This window comes from Salmo trutta, chromosome 12 (genome assembly GCF_901001165.1).
Source record: "Salmo trutta chromosome 12, fSalTru1.1, whole genome shotgun sequence".
In the NCBI taxonomy this organism is placed as follows: domain Eukaryota; kingdom Metazoa; phylum Chordata; class Actinopteri; order Salmoniformes; family Salmonidae; genus Salmo; species Salmo trutta.
In genome coordinates, this window is record NC_042968.1 from 18,686,486 (window position 1) to 18,706,253 (window position 19,768).

At 44.8% G+C, this 19,768-nt stretch overlaps 1 protein-coding gene across 6 annotated transcripts in view; it reads right to left on the reverse strand.

Moving 5' to 3' along the window:
- Positions 1–19,259, reverse strand: part of zfhx3b (zinc finger homeobox 3b) — a 165,617-nt gene extending 146,358 nt beyond the window's left edge. For all 6 annotated transcript variants that reach the window (XM_029767431.1, XM_029767432.1, XM_029767430.1 and 3 more), the window contains exon 1: positions 18,829–19,259. The gene's annotated coding sequence lies outside the window, so the exon portion shown is untranslated. The remainder of the gene's footprint in view (positions 1–18,828) is intronic.
- Between the last annotated feature and the right edge of the window lie 509 nt (positions 19,260–19,768).

Here is a 19,768-nt window from a genome sequence, read left to right on the forward strand (position 1 = left end):
ACACACACACACACACACACACACACACACACACACACACACACACACACACACACACACACACACACACCCTCCCTGGACATAGCTGCAGATATTGCATTAAACCCTCACCCCATTTCAAATGACTTCAATCAGGCGCAGAGTGTCCATATCAGTTAACCTCTCTTGGGTAGGGGGCAGTATTATGACGTCCGGATGAAAAGCATGCCTGTTGTAAACTGCCTGCTACTCAGGCCCAGAAGGTAGGATATGCATATTATTAGTAGATTTGGATAGAAAACACTCTGACGTTTCTAAAACTGTTTGAATGATGTCTGTGAGTATAACAGAACTCATATGGCAGGCAAAAACCTGAGAAAAAAATCCAACCAGGAAGTGTGGAAATCTGAGGTTTGTAGTTTTTCAAGTGATTCCCTATCCAATATACAGTGTCTGTGGGGTCATTTTGCACTTTCTAAGGCTTCCACTAAATGTCAACAGTCTTTAGAATGTTGTTTCATGCTTTTACTGTGAATGGGGAGAGAATAAGAGCGCTTGGAATCAGATGACTGAGAAAATGACATGAGCTCAGTGGCGCACGCTCCCGTGAGAGTTAGCTGTGTTCCTTTTCCTTTTTGAAGACAAGGGAATCGTCCGGTTGGAATATTATGGAAGATTTATGATAAAAACATCCTAAAAATTGATTCTATACATCGTTTGACATGTTTCTACGAACTGTAATATAACTTTTTTGACTTTTCCTCTGGACTTACTGCTCGAGCACAGTGCATTTGGGTTACTCGACTGAACGCGTGAACAAAAAGGAGGTATTTGGACATAAAGGATGGACTTTATCGAAACAAATTAACATCTATTGTAGAACTGGGATGCCTGGGAGTGCATTCCAATGAAGATCATCAAATGTAAGTGAATATTTATAATGCTATTTCTGAGTTTTGTTGACTCCACAAAATGGCGGGTTTGGTTTTGTGACAGCGCTGTACTCAGATTATTGCAAAGTTTGCTTTCGCCGTAAAGCTTTTTTGAAATCTGACACAGCGGTTGCATTAAGGAGAAGTGTATCTATAATTCTTTGAATAACAGTTGTATATTTTATCAACATTTATGAGTATTTCTGTAAATTGATGTGCTCATTCACTTGAAGTTTTGGGAGGCAAAATATTTCTGAACATTACACGCCAATGTAAAATGGAGTTTTTGGATATAAATATGAACTTTATCGAGCAAAACATACATGTATTGTGTAACATGAAGTCCTATGAGTGCCATCTGATGAAGATCATCAAAGGTTAGTGATTAATTTTAGCTGTATTTCTGGTTTTTGTGACACCTCTCCTTGCTTGAAAAATGGCTGTGTGGTTTTTCTTGTCTAGGTGCTGTCCTAACATAATCTAATGCTATGCTTTTGCCGTAAAGCCTTTTTGAAATTGGACAGTGTGGTTGGATTACCGAGAAGATTATCTTTAAAATGGTGTATAATACTTGTATGTGTGAGAAATTTAAATTATGAGATTTTTGTTGTTTTGAATTTGGAGCTCTGCTATTTCACTGGCTGTTGGCGAGGTGGGACGCTACCGTCCCACATACCCTAGAGACACCTGAAACCCCACCTCTTTAAGGAATACCTGGGATAGGATAAAGTAATCCTTCTAACCCCCCCCCCCCCAAAAAAAGATATAGATGTACTATTGTAAAGTGGTTGTTCCACTGGATATCATAAGGTGAATCCACCAATTTGGAAGTCGCTCTGGATAAGAGCGTCTGCTAAATGACGTAAATGTAAATGTAAGTTAATCTCCCATGCTGTCTGTCTGTCTATCCACGAGAAAGCCCCCAATAATCTGTCCCCTCACACTCACTTTTCTTCCCTTCTTTAATTATGCCGGATTCAACAACAGACAGTGTCAGTATTTTGAATGAATTCCTTCTAAATTATTACTGTAATTTCTACACCCTCCATCTTGTGAGGCTCATTACTAGACGCTGCATTTGCATTTGCCTCCAATCTGGGAGCTCCGTCTCCTGCATGGGCCTGTAGCTCCAAGCCCAGCCCCCGGCCATTAGAGAGGCTGTGGGTTCTAGACATTATCCATACCTGTCTGTGACCCACAGAGATTCTCCCTAGACAGAAAGCAGTGCAGGGCCAGGCTCTGACAGGTCTGTGATATGGGACCTGTCAAAGCTATAGAGAGGACATGGATGAAGAGGGAGAGGCATAAATCTAATATGTCTGTCTGTCCACGGCATGGTGGAGTTGGAGTGCATATGGAGGAATGTGGCCAGGACTGGGACTGACTGGGGAGAAGTGTAATTCAATCAGCAGCGCTGTGGCTTGACGCAGATTCACTTTGTCAGTTGCGCTTTACCAGTAATTCATCTTTTTGAAAACGGAGACAATCCAAACAATCATTTCTTTCAACTCAAAAACTTGGCAAAGGGGGCGGGTGAAAATCTAATAACAAGGATTTGATAGGCTAACACCCCCACCCCCCATCACATCTCACCCTATCAAATAAAAGTTTGCCCTGCCTGACGTACGGACTAGGTCTGTCCATTATGTGACGTCCAATAGTGGGACACAGACGATAAATCCTGCAATTACGCCTTAACTCACCATTAGCTATATGGACAGAGAGCTTGCAGTCTGTACACTTAAACAGATTGCCTCAACACACAGACTGTGAGAGAGTAGTGGTGCTGGGGGGGGGGGGGGGGGGCTGTCCTGGGAAAGGGTTGTTCCTCCCAGGGCCCTGATTGCACCCCTCCTCAGCACCATTCTGCCTCCTCTGTGAGTAGCAGGACTGGGCTACATGGGACTGGGCTGGGCTGTGCAGCAGAGGGTTAACCGCCCTGCACCGCTCAGTCACAGGCGTGAAGTGAAACAATGAAATAATGGCAGCGAGTGAGCGGCTCAAAGGGCCTGGGTGGAGGGGGGCCCTCGGCACAGGCTCCTGCAGATGTTGCTGGGTCCGGCGGGTCACACACACATTAGCATTCCTGATGGAGGGAGCCCGGATTAGGGAGCTGAATGCCTTTCACCCTCTCTGTCAGAGCCTGAACACACCGGAGAGAGAGCCAGGGCAAAGGAGAGAAAGCACAGACAGGCCAGGAGAAAAGGGGGAAGACAGAGAGGAATAAAAGCACCTCAGAGGGAGTTAAGGATAGACTAGTTGAGAGAAAGAGCAGACTGAATTGTAGACGCTGGGGGAGAGGTGGGGAGAAAGGCAGATGGAGAGCTAGAGGGAAGGGGAAAGGCCCACAAATAGACTAAAACAGCAAATGAAAGAGTGGCATTAAATGTGCAATAAAGAGAAATGAAGCATGTGAGAATGTAATGCTTTTGTATGTGTGAGAGAGTATGTAGCATTATAATGAAACATGTTCTAAGTCTATTTGTGGCCATGTGAGTGAATGAACATAGACAAAAGGCTTTCTTAGTGTGTTTGTGTGTTTGTGTGTGTGTGTGTGTGTGTGTGTGTGTGTGTGTGTGTGTGTGTGTGTGTGTGTGTGTGTGTGTGCAGAGACAAAAGCTTTTGTGAATGTGTGTGTCAGGCCGTCCTCTTTTCCCAGGCCAGAGGTCCGGAGAGACCTTATATTTCTAGCTGCTGTCAGGCCGGGTGAGAGGGAGAGACAACGAGGAGCAGCTGCTTTCTACGAGGTGCCCAGGCTCCCTCATACACGCCCTTTGATCCAGCCTGCCTTGGCCAGCCAACAGTCTCCCCCAGTGTGTGTGTGTGTGTGTGTGTGTGTGTGTGTGTGTGTGTGTGTGTGTGTGTGTGTGTGTGTGTGTGTGTTCGTTCATGGGTGTGTGTAATTAGCGTGGTGAGGGCCACAGGTGCTGGCTACCCACGCAACCTGGCGGCGAAACCCAAGTGGCAGAACGGGGGAAAAAGCGACACCAAAACCTGATCTCTCTCTTCAGCTCTCCTTCTTTCTTTGTCTTAGCGTAAGCCAAATTATTCCCCAGGAATGCAGCAGGCCCGGTCTGAAATGGCTGTTGATTCAGCAGAGATTCAAGAATGTGGTGAGATACACACACAGACTCATACATACACACACACACAATAGTTGTTTATTTGGAATAACAAAAGAGGCACCACTAGTAATTTGTTTTTAATTGCAGGAGAAACGGCTGCAGAGGGATGACCTGTACATCTGCACAGCAAAGAGAGGCAGAAAACAACAGCAGAGAACTACAGCTCATCTAGCTGCTCCAACTTTGATGAGGTCAACCTTTGTCTTCAGTACCAGGGGATCTGGCCAGGCTCAAACGCCACGCTGCTAACCCATTTCGTCTCATGTCATGATGCCTGGGACTACTACTCTATTCAAAATGGAAGGATTCCCTCTCTCCTTCTACCTCGCCCTCTGCAGCCTACATGTTGTTTGCATCTCTAGTCCCTTTCATAATTCTATCAATGGTAATTGCTGACAGCACTGCTGTCATTTCTGAGGGAGGCAAGGTGGGGGAGAGAGATACGTCTCCATCAACAAGGCAGCTTATTCTGTGGATTGGCTGTCACAGTGGAGTCACGCCGTAGGACAGCTGGGCGGCTTGGCCTTGTCCTGCGTGTCCAGGGGGCACGCTGCCCCTGGCCTGGCCTGGCCTGGCCCTGACTCCCCTGGCCTTCTATCAGCCATCAGCCATCCATCCTCTTTATTCCAGAGTGCGTGGGGTCATCAGGGCTTGACAGCTCCCAGTGCTGCTCCACTAAGCCAAGACAGACACCATCAAAAGTACAGTGCTGTGCTGCGGCGTTCACAGAGTGTGTAATATACCATCTTTCACCTTTCCCATCAGACATACACACTGTGGGATGTAGAGGTGGTCAGGAAAAGGTAACCCAGTGTAATATCTTTATCTGTTTCAAAAATGAAAACTACAGTGAATCTGCTAGTTATGTTTTGTGAGTTTACTCTGATAGGACACACGCAGCAATGCTATAAAGGACAGATAGACTATGGTAACCGTGTGCATAAGCATTGACAGTAGGCCTGAGGAAGCCTGGGCCTCTAGTAGGAGCCTCTGCTGCCTGTGTGCTCCCAGCTCCCCTGCTGTCCTTACTCCTCCTGCCTGCCAGCCCCTGACGACAGCTAGCGCAGGGAGACGACACCGGAGCACAATGACGAGCCCTGCCATTTGTCAGTTAAGATTGGTGTACCTTTGTCCCCAGTCAATGACTGTCAGTAGCTCTACAAGTTAATATTTGCTTCCATCTGCTCATAAATTTGCATGGCATTAAAAACCTGACCTAAATGCATTTTTAACACCCCCAGTAATTAGCAGAGCATTTCATAGTAGGAGGGAGAGAGATAACAGGCTGCTGATTCCTCCCTGTCTGACTGTGACCTGGCTGGGCTGGGAGAGAAAAGAAGAGAGGAGAACAGGATGGGAGGCAAGGATGAAAAGAGAGAATAAACAGGGCTGGTGTACTGCCTCTTTAATCTAGTACATTAACTCTACACTACACCAGGCAGGGAGGAGCCAGCATGAAGGGAAATAGCCCCTCCAACACAAAGGGGGAGTGTCAATGAGGGGGCAATAAGGAAAGACAATGAGTAAACAAGCTGGGGAAGTCCAGAACAGGGCTGGCGTGTTAGTAAAACTCCCTGTCTCTCCTCTCCTCAACCAGGCTGGCACTGACACAATAGCCCCAGTGTAATTAGCCACCCAATTGGTTGTTTAGCATTTGCATATAAATGCCCTCACAGGCCAGTGCTAAACACGCTGACACAAGCTGTGCCCAAAACAGACGTTCGCCATACCTCTTCCCCTCTAGGGGATCCCAGGGGCCCTCTTGTAACAGGGTAGTCCCCCCCTCCCTGCGCCTCGTGCCTGCTCTGGCTGCAGGCTGGTACTCATGGCATGGCAGAGAAGTGAATGGAGCGATGTGGTAAAGGGTAGCCGGGTACTCAACTCCACTTGGTTCCTGTTTCTAGTGAGGTTGTGAAACAGTGCAGCCAGGCTTCCTGTTGAAGGCCCACACAGCCGGTCGTCATGACAAAGTACACTTTCTGACACTAGCCACAGTACTGGGGGGATAAACAGGGGGGTGCAGGTGGTGTGTACACACATACACGCACGCACCACACACACACACAAGCATACACACACACACTCTCTCTACAGCACACACACATGCACCGGATTGTTCTGAGGAAACCAGAGGTCTGAGGAGTGTGAGAAAGAGTGTTATTTGCTGATCAGGGTCAAAACACACAGGCTTGTTTAATGTGACCTGCCTTACACAGAGAAGGAGAGAGAGGAGAGATAGGGGGATTTGGCAGAGCAGACCAAGCTCAGAGATTAGACGAGTCAGTCAGACCACTTTTACACTGTGCTTCACATTGAAGAGGAGATACACCAGATGCGGTGCTTTAACCGTGTCTATAAATCTAGAGTGTCTATACATAATGTTGGAACAATGTCTTTGTATAAGGGCTCTTTTGTTCACCCATTTACATGTCATTTTCTGTCCACACTGTTGTTATGACAATGGTGATTCATAAAGAAAGCTAAAGAACGGAAGGAAGTGATGGGACTGGTGCCCTCCCCCCCTCAGCTCCCCCTCCCTCCCCTCCCCCTATCCTCGCCAATATAAACAAAGCCTGTGTCACCTACAAACTGGCCCTGCTGCTGAGAGGGGACAAGAGCCAGAGCCTCTTTTCCAGGCCTGCTAATAACTAGTCTGCTCTGGCACAGAATAGAAGAGAGAACCACCGCACAGAGGGGACACTTCCTGTTTCATCCCCCAGCCCTGAGCAACCCTCCACAGGCCTCTACAGCCCCAGAGAGCAGGCCCCGGGAGCCCTGCTGGAGGCAGGTAGGAAGAGAGCTGCGTTAGCGCCGGAGGCCTGGTTCTCACCTGTAACGATGCAGCCTGTTTCTCCACACCGGGACAGGACCCAACATGAGGGAACACCTGGCTTATAGAGCACAGAGGAGAATTGAGGCCAAACCTAAACCTACCACCATGCTCTCACTCTGTCCTACAAAGAACACCTCACCTGATCTGCAGAAACCACATTGAGCCTCAGCAGAGATGCTACACAAATTAGCCTAAGCTCTGTGGCAATTTCTACATTTGCAGAAACCGCAGGCGATTAACAACCTACTCCAAAGGAAACCTGCTTAAACATTGCCCTGAAGTCGTTGACTACTGAGAGAGCCAGAGAGGAAGAGAGAGTGATAGTGTGTGTGTGTGTGTGTGTGTGTGTGTGTGTGTGTGTGTGTGTGTGTGTGTGTGTGTGTGTGTGTGTGTGTGTGTGTGTGTGTGTGTGTGTGTGTGCAAAAAAAAAAGAGTAGCTACAAAGAACACTGGCACCTGACAACTAACTACTGAAAGAATTCAGGCTTGAGCTCCCAGCCCAACGCTCACCTCTGGCTGACCTGGTGAATGTGTCCAGGCTGTGTTCAGTTCCTCTGCTGCTTCACACAGCAACACTTCACTGCTATTTGTTTATGCCTGCAATCAACAAGAAGGCCAGTTTGTCCTGTCCGGTATGAAATAAATGGAAGGGAAAAAAGCTGCCTTTTCTTACCCAAGTATGATAAAGACAGAGAGATAAACGGATACTTAGTCATTCTACCACGGGAGGATGAACTCATCATTAGATGCAGTAGAACGTCAGAGGCTGTGTTTTGTTTTCACATGCCATCTACAAATAGGCCACAGTTCTCTGCTGCTGTATGCATCCTTATGAATGTTATCACACAGCCATATGAAGCTAGGATCTGATCAGCCGTATGAAGCTCGGTTCTGATCAGCCGTATGAAGCTAGGATCTGATCAGCCGTATGAAGCTAGGTATGATCAGCCGTATGAAGCTCGGTTCTGATCAGCCGTATGAAGCTAGGCCCTGATCAGCCGTATGAAGCTAGGTCTGATCAGCCATATGAAGCTAGGTATAATCAGCCGTATGAAGCTCGGTTCTGATCAGCTGTATGAAGCTAGGTTCTGATCAGCCGTATGAAGCTAGGTATGATCAGCCGTATGAAGCTCGGTTCTGATCAGCCGTATGAAGCTAGGATCTGATCAGCCGTATGAAGCTCGGTTCTGATCAGCCGTATGAAGCTCGGTTCTGATCAGCCGTATGAAGCTAGGATCTGCCATTACAGAGCAGAAGCTGAAGGGAATTCAGCAGCGACCAGACGGGCTCTGTGACGTCACAAAGCCAGGGTCACCAGTCTGTCACGGCCGTCTACCCTGGTGTCGGTCCCCCGAGGCCTGCCTGGGACCCCAACCCCCCACTAGACTCACGCCCCAAACCCCCAGCACAGCACAGCCTGGTGCCGAGGTAACTGAACCTCCAAATGAAAACCAAACAGTCATGGGAGTGAGGGATGATGCGTGTTGAATATGAAAAGGCCAGGAGGACGCTGTCGTCTGTCACCACCACGCCAGATACCGTCCACAATACAGTGACCAGAGCGTGGCTAGCTCAGACACACAGACGGTCTGCCATTAACTTCACTAGGGTGTGTGTGTGTGTGTGTGTACATGTCTGCGTGTGCCTCCTCCTCAGGCCAAACACACACAGTTCCAGCACTGGGTGCTACTGTGTGGGAGTCTGCATCTCTCTAATCAATTTATTATGAGGCTCCGAGGTCCTCGTGTTTGTTCATTTAACACAGGAAAAATGAGCAAGTAGCATTTGTTTTAGGTATAGTGAGCCAGAGAGAGAGAGAGAGAGAGAGAGAGAGAGAGAGAGAGAGAGAGAGAGAGAGATGGAGCGAGTGATGGTGGGGAGGAGGAGAAGTGAGTGGGGAAGCATACAGGACAGACGCCCTTCATCTGACAGTGGATGTGTAATAATGTGGCTTTGAGGAAGTGTTGATTTAATTGCAGCCCAGTGCAACGCTTAATACAGTCTGTAGGACACCTGGCATAAACAGGTTCCACCCAGGAGAGAGGGGGGAGGACAGGGGCAATTAAACCCCCCCAGCCAATCAGATGGCTCTCCTGACATCTCCTGTTTGACATCTAAATGCTCATTTGATGAGAGGAGACAGAGACAGACAGTGTATTTCTCCTTTTTTAATTATAATGTCTGCAAGAGGACAATGTGATATAAACAATCATCAATTCCAGCCCCAGCACCATACGTGGAAGCCTTAGCATAATGTAGGGCCCAGCCTAAATAATGATATTACTGTGTGTCTCCTTTATACCACTATCCCCATAGCTATTACCATTACTGACAAAACAACATCACATAAAATAACAAAACACTGAAGAAAAACTGATCATGTTGCCTCATTGTGTATAAATATAGTATATCTCATCATAAATGAATAACAAGGTGCTAGAAAAAAATATATAATGCAACAACATCATTATGAACAAGTCTATGTAAAAATGTAATTTGAAACTAAAATGGAATCGTTTCCTCTCCTCTGTGGTTGTGTTAATAGAGAGCTCTAAAAAGGCACCAAAATGGCTGCAGCACTCGGGACAGATCTGATGTCTGAACACACATTCAGAGAGGGGGGCAGACATTGGCCTTGACATTTTCACACACACACACACACACACACACACACACACACACACACACACAGTACACAGTACAGCACTAACCCAACACAGTAGCTAAATAGATAGCTGACGTTTCAACTACACACTATAGCATTACCTTTATGTTCATAAAATACAAGCAGGGCCATTTCATTGAAATAACTTTAATGATCAACGTAAATATGCAGCACACATGCGGAATGTCTCTAGATATTAAAACAATTATTTCATGACAATAGCTGTAAATGCTTCACTGAATGTTTCTACTTGCATCAAAATAACACAGCACATTTATATTAGGTACCTGTGTGACGTGTCTGACAATGAGCAGGCTAATGTAATGACTGACAGAACAGTACCACAGTCAACTAATGCTTAGAAGTATCAGCTACATGCATTTCAAGCATCAGTGTGCATTGTGAGACACAATAAAAAACTATATTTAAAATATATAATTTGCATGGTACTCGTTAGCGCTCGCTAAACTAGAAAACAAAAAATTGCATTAAATAATAAGCTGGCCTGAGAACGCTAGAGGAAAAAAAGGTAGTTAGCAACGCGTGAACGCGGTAAAAGCCCGGTGGACGGCTACCATCAGAGGGCTAGGGAGGCTGCCGCACTTAGAGGCCATTTTATTGCTTTGCTGTGGTCAAGTGAGGTGCACCGAGCTCAATTCCACCGCAACAATGGCAAAGAGGGCCGCAGAGACAAAGGGGGCTATCCCTGCTTCTTAACCCCTTCACTGCTGCCCCGACGGCCCCCTGAACAGGGGGATAACAACAACAGACCACCGACAAGGAACCCGGAGAGAATGATAATATTACATAAATACTACACCGGCCACAATGGCTGTCAAATGCATATACACACACACACTGAGTCTCATCACGTGCATAGCGTACTCGAAGCCCAGGAGGTGAGATGCTAGGGATGTGAATAGCTCGGGAGCAGTCGTCGTTTCCTGAGCGTCAGACAGAAATAGTAGATGCTAGAATCCTATCAGGCATACCGGGGAGAGCAGGCCTCACACTCCAGGAGACTGGAGGTTAGGGAGCATAGCTGCTACCACCTCTCTCCGTCCGTTCTCTATTTCTCTATCCGTCTCTCTCTCTCTCTCTCTGCCCCATGGGGGATCTGGACAGGCTGCCACATTTGCAAGTGAATCACGCTTTTTGTTCAAGTTTTTTTTTACCCAGAAAAAGGGAAAGAGGGTGAGTGAAGGAGAGGGGGGCACCTCCAATCCCTACTTTATTTTGTTCTCTCTCTAATCCTGAGGAGGATAAGCTGTGAGGTACACAGAGAGGAAGTGCAATGGGCCTGCTGGGGTCCAACACATCCCCACCACGCATTCCTGAAGCCCAACCTAGACCCGGCCCGACCCAGCCATGAGACTGGGACTGGGACAGCCCCACACGGCCACCTCTGCTATAGCCACTGAATCATAGTACTAACTGACTGGAAACACACAGCACTGCTAGCCTCTCAAATGAATGCTACTTCCAACTGAAAATAAAAAGAATAATCAGCAGAAATTAATATTGAGTAAAAAACATGTATTTGCTTAAAGAAATCCACTGACATCTCAAATATAGTAGCATAAACAAAACAACAACGTGCATGGATAATACCTTGGATGGATAATACCACACCTGAACAAATACACTGACACCTTTAGGCAAATATATCTGGAATCTTCAAAGTGTGTAATGTGTTAGACATGTGGAGCTATGGGAGCAGTGTAATGGAGGCAGGGAGGGGGACTGTCTGACTGTCACTGGCTCTTTCTCTGTCCTCACTCCCTCCCCGCCCGGCCCACTGACCGACAAACAGTGGCCATCGCTGCAGCTGACAGGCTTGCATGCTCACCCTCACACACACGCTCACACACGCTCACACACGCTCACACACGCTCACACACACACACACACACACACACACACACACACACACACACACACACACACACACACTACTACCTAATAATACACACACGCAGCCAAAGCAAATCCTGTTGCATCCTTGAGCTAGATAGCCGTAGAACAGTGAGGGCAAAATGACATCTGCTGCGGATGGACGTATGAACAGATCACCTGACTGAACGACAGAAAAAATTACATTCCTACTGGAACCATTTACCATAATATTCATGAATTAACAATTATAATATTATTTATTTAAGTTGATGGAAAATCGTATTTATGCCTTTGTATATGCTGTAATAAAATATATTGTTATGAAATAAAATTAAATTAAATGAGTATAGTCACATTAGAAAAAATTATATTGTATTAATGCTGCTTGTCTCTTAAAAAAATATGACAGAATTATGCAATTAATCCAAGAATATGTATTGATGAAATGTCATAACATTGGAACCTGGTGTACACAGCACAGCATAGCACAGCATAGCACACACACACACACACACACACACACACACACACACACACACACACACACACACACACACACACACACACACACACACACACACACACACACACACACACACACACACACACACACACACACACTTCTTCGCTGGGGAGTCTCACTCCGTGAATTTTTAACAGCAGCGTTTCAGTTACATAATGCACATTTGACTAGCACTGACAATAGCATATTACTGATAGACACGGCGTAACTAACAAAACAATATGTGGACAGGGATCACTGCATTGAGCACAAGTATACGCAGAGGAAGAAGACGACAAAGAAAGAGAGGAGGATGAAAAGAGGGTGAGCGTGTCATCGGAGTCACAGGCCAGAAGGCCCCATGCATTGTTCCATGGTTCAGTGTGGGGAGAGAAAGGCGACCTCTGTCTGTGTGTCCACCATGTTTTATGCATTCTGTCCTTTGTGATGATAAGCGCCGAGGGTGGAATGCTGGTCTCCGGGGTCCAGGAGAGGGGTGGGCTAGGCTGGGCCTGGCCGGGGGGGGGGGGGGGGGGGGGGGTACTGCAGAGATCAATTGGGCAGCCCCTGGAGTGCTCCCTGTCGCCCGGGTACGTAGCTACGTAGGCTACATATGCACGCTGCAAAGCCCGCCTGCTCAGCGGGGAGCTACAGCCAGCCGCTACTGTCCTGAATATGAGACACGGCCTTAAATGCTATGTTACCTCCACTAGCTGCTAACTGGCTATGCTACTGCTGTACTAGCCTCCACTAACTGCTAACCAGCTATGCTACTGCTGTCCTAGCCTCCACTAGCTGCTAACTTGCTATGCTACTGCTGTCCTAGCCTCCACTAGCCGCTAATCTGCTATGCTACTACTTCTCCGGCACTCGTCTGAATCACATCACACAGCACTCGTGGACCACTCTCTGCCAGAATAGAACACCCAAGCAACATGCCTTAACACTGCTCTACAACCATCACACACATCCCTACACACTGATGGGGGAAATGACAGGAGCTACCAGTGCTTCTGTTTGTCAGTGTGTATTTTTGTAATAAAAATGTAATAATCAGAAATGATTTCTACAAATCATATCCCTAACATTAACGTTAGCGTGTACACAGTAAACAGATAATGTGCAATAGCAACGGTATTTTCTAATGATTAGATTGCTAATTATGCTGATTGAGATGTGTGTCTCATTTTAAACATACACACACATACTTCCACACGTGTATGGCATAGAACATCTGTATTTGTTTTCAGAAAAGTATAAATCACTCTCAATAACTATGTTTGCATTTGGATGCAAATCTGGGTGTAGCTATATGCATTCTAATAGGAGCACTAGGTGTAACTCCCAATCCGTGTAGACCAGCTAGTATTTTTACCTAGTGCTACATAAATGACAAAGGAGGCCGAGTGGCCAACGTGGAAGGCCATCTATAGCTGCTTAAACATGGATAATATAGTGAAAAAGCGTATAGGTATTCTTACCTATAAATCCGTTTCTAACCCTCTTCTCTAGCACATTAATCAGGTGAGGTGTGGGTTTTTTGGTTCCTCTTGTTCTCTTTCTCAAGTTCAGACATATTACCAAACAAAACACGTCTGCTATGTTTTGTATTTTGAAGATATGTCAGCGATGATACCCAACAGCTCGTGTGGTGTATATGCACAGACAGCAGTAATATTCACAGGGGGGTCGTCGGCATTTTATAAGGATTACTCTGAAATTCTCTCAAATTGACGACATGACATTGCACACCTCCACCTAAAAAGGAATAATAACACAAAAAAGAGAGCAGACACACACAGTACACACACACACACAGTACACACACCTTCCCAGGTGTAAATCTACCCCACGATGATTTATAGAATGTTAACACAATAACATATTGTGAAACAGCAAAGCTCAGAAATTCCTGCCAACTTCACTTCAAGAAGATAAAAGAACGACAGCAAGAACAAGAGCTCAAAAAGAGGACAGGGAACAGGGAGGGGAAATGGACTGAAAATCAGTTCGCTGCTGGCATAGAGGAGATCTCGTGGCGTTTCGGGGCTGCTGGGAGCAGAAACCAGGTAGAGCATGCACACACACACACACACACACACACACACACACACACACACACACACACACACCTAAGAATCACTGCCATCTCCTGGCCCCCACCCCTTGCCCCCCCCCACCCCATGTTCCACCCCCAGTCCGCTCCTTAATGACACGGCTGACACGTATGCCCCTGGCCTGGGCTACGGGACAACTGGAAGAACAGGTCCTGGCTGTACAAGCTTGCATATTCAAAACCATAATCTGTAATCTGAGCCAGTGCTCCTGCTAAACTCATTTACACACAGCCCTACTGCAAATGGAGGAGGGAGACGCTTTAGCCTCTTTCTCTCTCCAGTGCTATCAATGGAAAACGAATCTACACAAACATAGTCATATTTATACTATCCTCACCCTTACAGCAGTTCAACCAAATGTAAAAGTACAATCACAACAAAATCTAAGATTGTGATAAATAAACTAAAATAATCTAAAATAATTAACTGGTTTAAATGAATGTAATAATAATACCAAAAATAATATTATTAATAATTATAATAATAATAGTAACAATAATAATAGTTAATTGCTATAATTAACAAGACATCATTAGTGATGTAAATTATTTAAATATCAATATATCAGGCATCATCGCTGATGAAACATAAAATAAACCTTATTAGATTTGATTTGGCAACGTGACTAACGGTTGGTGAATATATTGTGCTAGTCCATGCGTTGCCTGCCCCTTAGCGGCCTGGCGCTGGCCCAAAGAGGGCTCTCTCTGACTAGGGACATGGCAAAGAGCTTCCCTAGGGGTGCTGCCAGTCCCCAAGAGCAAGGGAGAGAGGGAGGGAATGAGAGAGAGAGAGAGAGAGGGGGCAGTAGATGACCAGGGTAACTGTCTCTCCCCTCACATTACCCTGTAACCAAGTCACCGCTCTCCTCTTTATTTCATCACTACTAAACACCTTATTTCTGTTCCCCTCCAATCACATGCCCAAATAGGACCTGCACACTCAGACACACCAGTAATCAAATATGCTCATGGAACCGGACATAGGGAGATAACGCAGGTAGTATCACAGGATAGACCAATAGGGCTTCATCTACAGACTATCACTGAAACAGGAACCTCAATCAAATCCCTAACGTCACTAGACTACTGACTATTCACTGCTTATGATATTAGAAACAAAGATCACCATGAAGAACAACAGAACTGTGATACTAATGTTCTTACTCCTAGTATATTACCACTTGTAATAACAGTAATAATGTTGATAATAAACATCATACTAATAATGATGATAATTACAATTATGGAACATTTCACATTTTATCAACAGCATCAGTTAACTGTCCACATCATAATTCCCGGCAGAATACATACCCTATTTTACACATAGAGTAATAGAACATTCTGCCAGATGTGCTCGCATTCATATACTGCAGGCTACGCGTTCTGTCCTATTACGTGTATCCTATGGTTTAACACCATTATCTAACATTACACGGTGATAGTGAATAGTAAAGTACAACATTTAACTATGAGTAAAGACAAATTGAAAGTGTACACCAAATATATTTTTATGTAAATATATCTATAAAATAAATATTGTTCTATGTCAATATAAACAAACTGTGTGACTGACAATGAAAGACCTTAAAACAAAATATAGTCTTGAGATAAAATGCAATAAAGTCCTTGTAAATAAATGTAATAAAAATATATATGCAAATTGAGGATCATGCTTTAAGTCCCCCTCCTTCCATCTGTCAAGGATTAACGGAACTTAATACTTTACAAAAACACAACCCTGGTCATTACTAATGAATTGGAAATCAAAGTTGAGTATTTACAATGATGTTCAGTGTGCTGTAGCTATCTATGCTGAAAACATAGTTCCTCGTGACACCTACCCAACCCACAGTCCCCTTAAGCAGAATACACAGCATGGTCAGACAGATACAGTGGTTTACCAAATGCACATACTACACCTAACCATAAATCTGCTATGTGATTCTAACAGAGTACAACACAAGGAAACCAAGAACCATCTTAAACCCCCATTAAACCATACCTGAGCTGGTAAATGCAGCTGACATAAATATTATACATTGGATAATTACTTTTCAAAAATATCAAAAGGCATCAAAATCCTCCTAATCTGTAGTATACATATTGTAGTTGCTTTTCAAATGTTTCTACCAAAGGTTTTGATATCAAATCCAGGAGTCTTCTAAGAGCAAGTGAGATGACACCGAGGAGCGTTGCTATTTGTTTTGTAAAGGAGGAGGACAGAGAGATCGAGAGAGAGAGAGGGGCGAGGGAAAGGGAGATGGCGAGAGGAGAGGGAGTCCTGGCACAGCACATGTACTATGCTATATTTCTTTTCCTATGTCACGCCTGTAATTATTGCCCAACCTACGTCTACGGAGCAGAGATACAGAAAAACAGACTTACAGGCCCAAAATCTACTGCTCCAAGTTTTCCCCCCTGAAATACAGAAATAATAATATAAGCAAAAAATAAAGAGGTATTATATTCTCTCTTGAAGTTAAAAAAAACCGTATCCACTGCGCCTGCTAGAATATTTGTTTTCCCTCTCTCCCACTACTATCCTCTGAGTCCTGGACATACTGCTGGTCTGAGTTATCTATGAGGGAGCTACTGGCCCCTCTAGTTGGGGCAAGTCTGAAAGGTGTTAGGATCTGTTTCCCTGCCCTCTTCCCTGATTCCTTCTCCATGGCCCATGGCTATCTGACCCCTTCTATCCCTCTCCTCCTACCCCCTCCCTAGCTTCCTCTCCTTCTCTTTCTGTCTGAGTCTCCAAACCACATTATTAGATTTTCCTTCATCCTACTAGAAACCCATAGAAACATTTGTATAGTGTTTCTCTCCTGTTTACCAAACTAGACGCATGTTTTTTTATCTTGCACTTGCTGACCCCCACAATCTCAGTGTTATGCTTTGTGTGACCCCTCAACGTAACCCCCCCACCCCTCTCCTTTCCCCCAGTCTCACTCTCCCACTGCCTTCCCTCGTTGTTTGTGTATGGTTTTTCCTTCTTATCTCTCTAGCACTCACACGGTGACCCCTGCTCCCCTGTTTCTTGCCGTCTGACCCCCAGCCTTTCAACCTCCCCCTCTTTCTCCCCCAAACCAGCACATCCCTGCCTTGCCTTAGCTTGCAAAACGATTTTCTTTTCCATCCCTCTGTCGCGAAAACTCGTCGGGCTGCCTCATTCTTTCACTCTTTCTTCGAGAGTCCTCCATTTCGTCCCTGTGTTCTATGTTTTCTGTACTTTTTGGGCATCTTGGCACTGCATTCTGGGTCTTAAACGTCGGGAGGCCAATAGCATTTCCGCTTTTTACTGTCTATCCGTCCGTCTCCTGGAAGGACTAGTTATATTCTCCCTCAAACCGAATCGGTCCCAGCGTCGTGTTACTAGTCGATGTATTGCTTATCAATTCAAGTCTGGCCTATGTTTAGATATTTTTTGTAAAATTCTCAAGTCATATTTTTTTCTATACAATCCGTCGTGTATGATTAATCTATTTCTTCTGACAGTAATGCATCCAAAGTTGATTTAGTATCGTGTCTGGTTGTTTTAGGAAAGAAATAGTTAGGTTTCCTTTAGAAATCACTAATAAGGTTGTTATTATTACGCAGGGAAGCATGTTAGGTGATAGAATGACGTTATACAATAGCTTTTGAGTTTTCATTTATAATGTTTACTTTTTGTAGGCCTATCTAGTATAATGTTTGTTATGAAGGTAAGCTATATCCAGTGGGAAGGAAATGTTATATTATTGCTCTTACTTATTCCATAAAAATCCATACGAGCTGTCATCTGTCTCGTCGGACAGCCAACCTATTCTGTAAATCCCTTTCTCTGCTCGCATGACCATTCTATTCTTTCCATGCAACCCGCAGCTCAACTCTCTGCCTCGGCTATGGGCTCTCCCGTACCCGAGGTCTTACTGATCCGCTCTTGTCATGAAACACACTAGACTTACAAAACACACACACACAGGCCTACCGATCGATTTGCATGTGACTCCGTCAGGGAATCAGCAAGAATCGACTTTAACATCGCTTCAGAGAAGCAAACAGGAATGAAAAATAAAAGAAAATGATGGACAAAGTGGGGAGAGAGAAAAGTAGAGGAACTGAGCTGTAAAGCGGGGCGGAGGGAAATACACATGTAAGAAACGAATCGGAAAGTGATAATGTTGCTTAATATAAAGGATTTTATCAACCCGTGATGGTGCTGAAAACAGCGGACCGACCAAGTGGCATATCTGTCAAAATAAGAATGCGGGCGATGTTTCTCTTTCGCGGGACGTACACGGACCCACAAGCTGGACTAATGTGCTCTTTTCCTGGCTACGCTCATGTGCAGCTCCCGCTACCCTCCGTTTGCTGAATGTAACCCTTTCGCATCGTAATCGTCCTCAAAATGTGTTTCTTGACACCAATAACACTTCTCTATCTTTCCTGATTCCATCGAAAAGCACAAATGTGTTTTTAAATCCATGTTTTTTGTGGTCTACTTCTTGGAGAGGAATCGCTGTCTTGACCATTTCTTTTCTTCCAGTCATGAGGGGAACGAGGACGAACGCAGATGTAAACACAGGTAATGATACGAATAAAACCGAGAATAAACAAAACTACTTGCATGAATATAACTTGTGATCGCCTGTCATTTCTCAGAATGTGAGAATAGTGAAGATCGGTGCGTATCTGGATAATAGGAGAAACCTTCGGTTAGCCCACTACTAAAAGTGAAAAGAATCGAATCGTAGAAACATCGAGAGAGGAAAAGAGAAACGGCAAAGTTGTAACTTACAATTTTTCGCTGCCGCTTTGTGATCCTTGCTTTTTAATCCAGTATTGAGACGATTCGGCTAAAGATCCCATCAAGGCAGTCCCTTTTGGTCAGTTTGCGTTTAGGACGGCAAAAGAAAGATCATTGTTGTTGCGGAGTGTAAAAAAACGAAGTATTAGTTGTATAGGGCAATATAAAAATAATTTGGATGCAAAGCAGGCGATGAGTCTTGTGTTAGAGGGAGCGAGGAAGAGGTGAAAGTGAGATCTGATGATTGAAAAGAAAAAAACTCTTTGGATCTTTATTCCTGCTAATTAGTTTCCTGCAAAAAATGGCTGTGATTAATTCAGTGCGCATGTGCTTCATTACACAGGCACGACGGGAAGGGCTAATTAGCCACCTTCTGGATCAATAAGATTCAGCAAAGGAGAGAGCTAGGGAGAGAGAGAGGGAGGGAGGGAGAAAGAGGAGGGAGGGAGGGATGGATGGATAGATGGAAGAAGAAAAGAGGAAAGTAATGATCAGGAATTGAAAATATGGAATTAAGTACAGCGGAAAGTAAGAGTTTGATTAGAAGGAAGACAGTGAAAGTTAATACGGGAGTAGACGCCACAGCCGCAGCAAACCACGCAATACCCCGCGCTTCGCTACATTTTGTCCGTTCTTTTTAGGTTTTTAACTTTAGGCTATATCGTATTTATATTTCTTATTATTAACATATTTATATTAAAACACAGTAATGGCCTATATTCATTATTACATTTTCCTATATTGTCACTTGTGTTAGTAGTGAGACTAGATGCAATCTGAGACAGCAGTGCTGACTGCTAGAGTTTGAGATACTTTTTAAATGTATTTATACAACTTATAGACACGAGTCAATATTTTTATGATAGGCTACAGTTGGACAGTACGGGAAAACAAGCAACCAAGAAATGAAGCATTATGCATAAGGGAACTT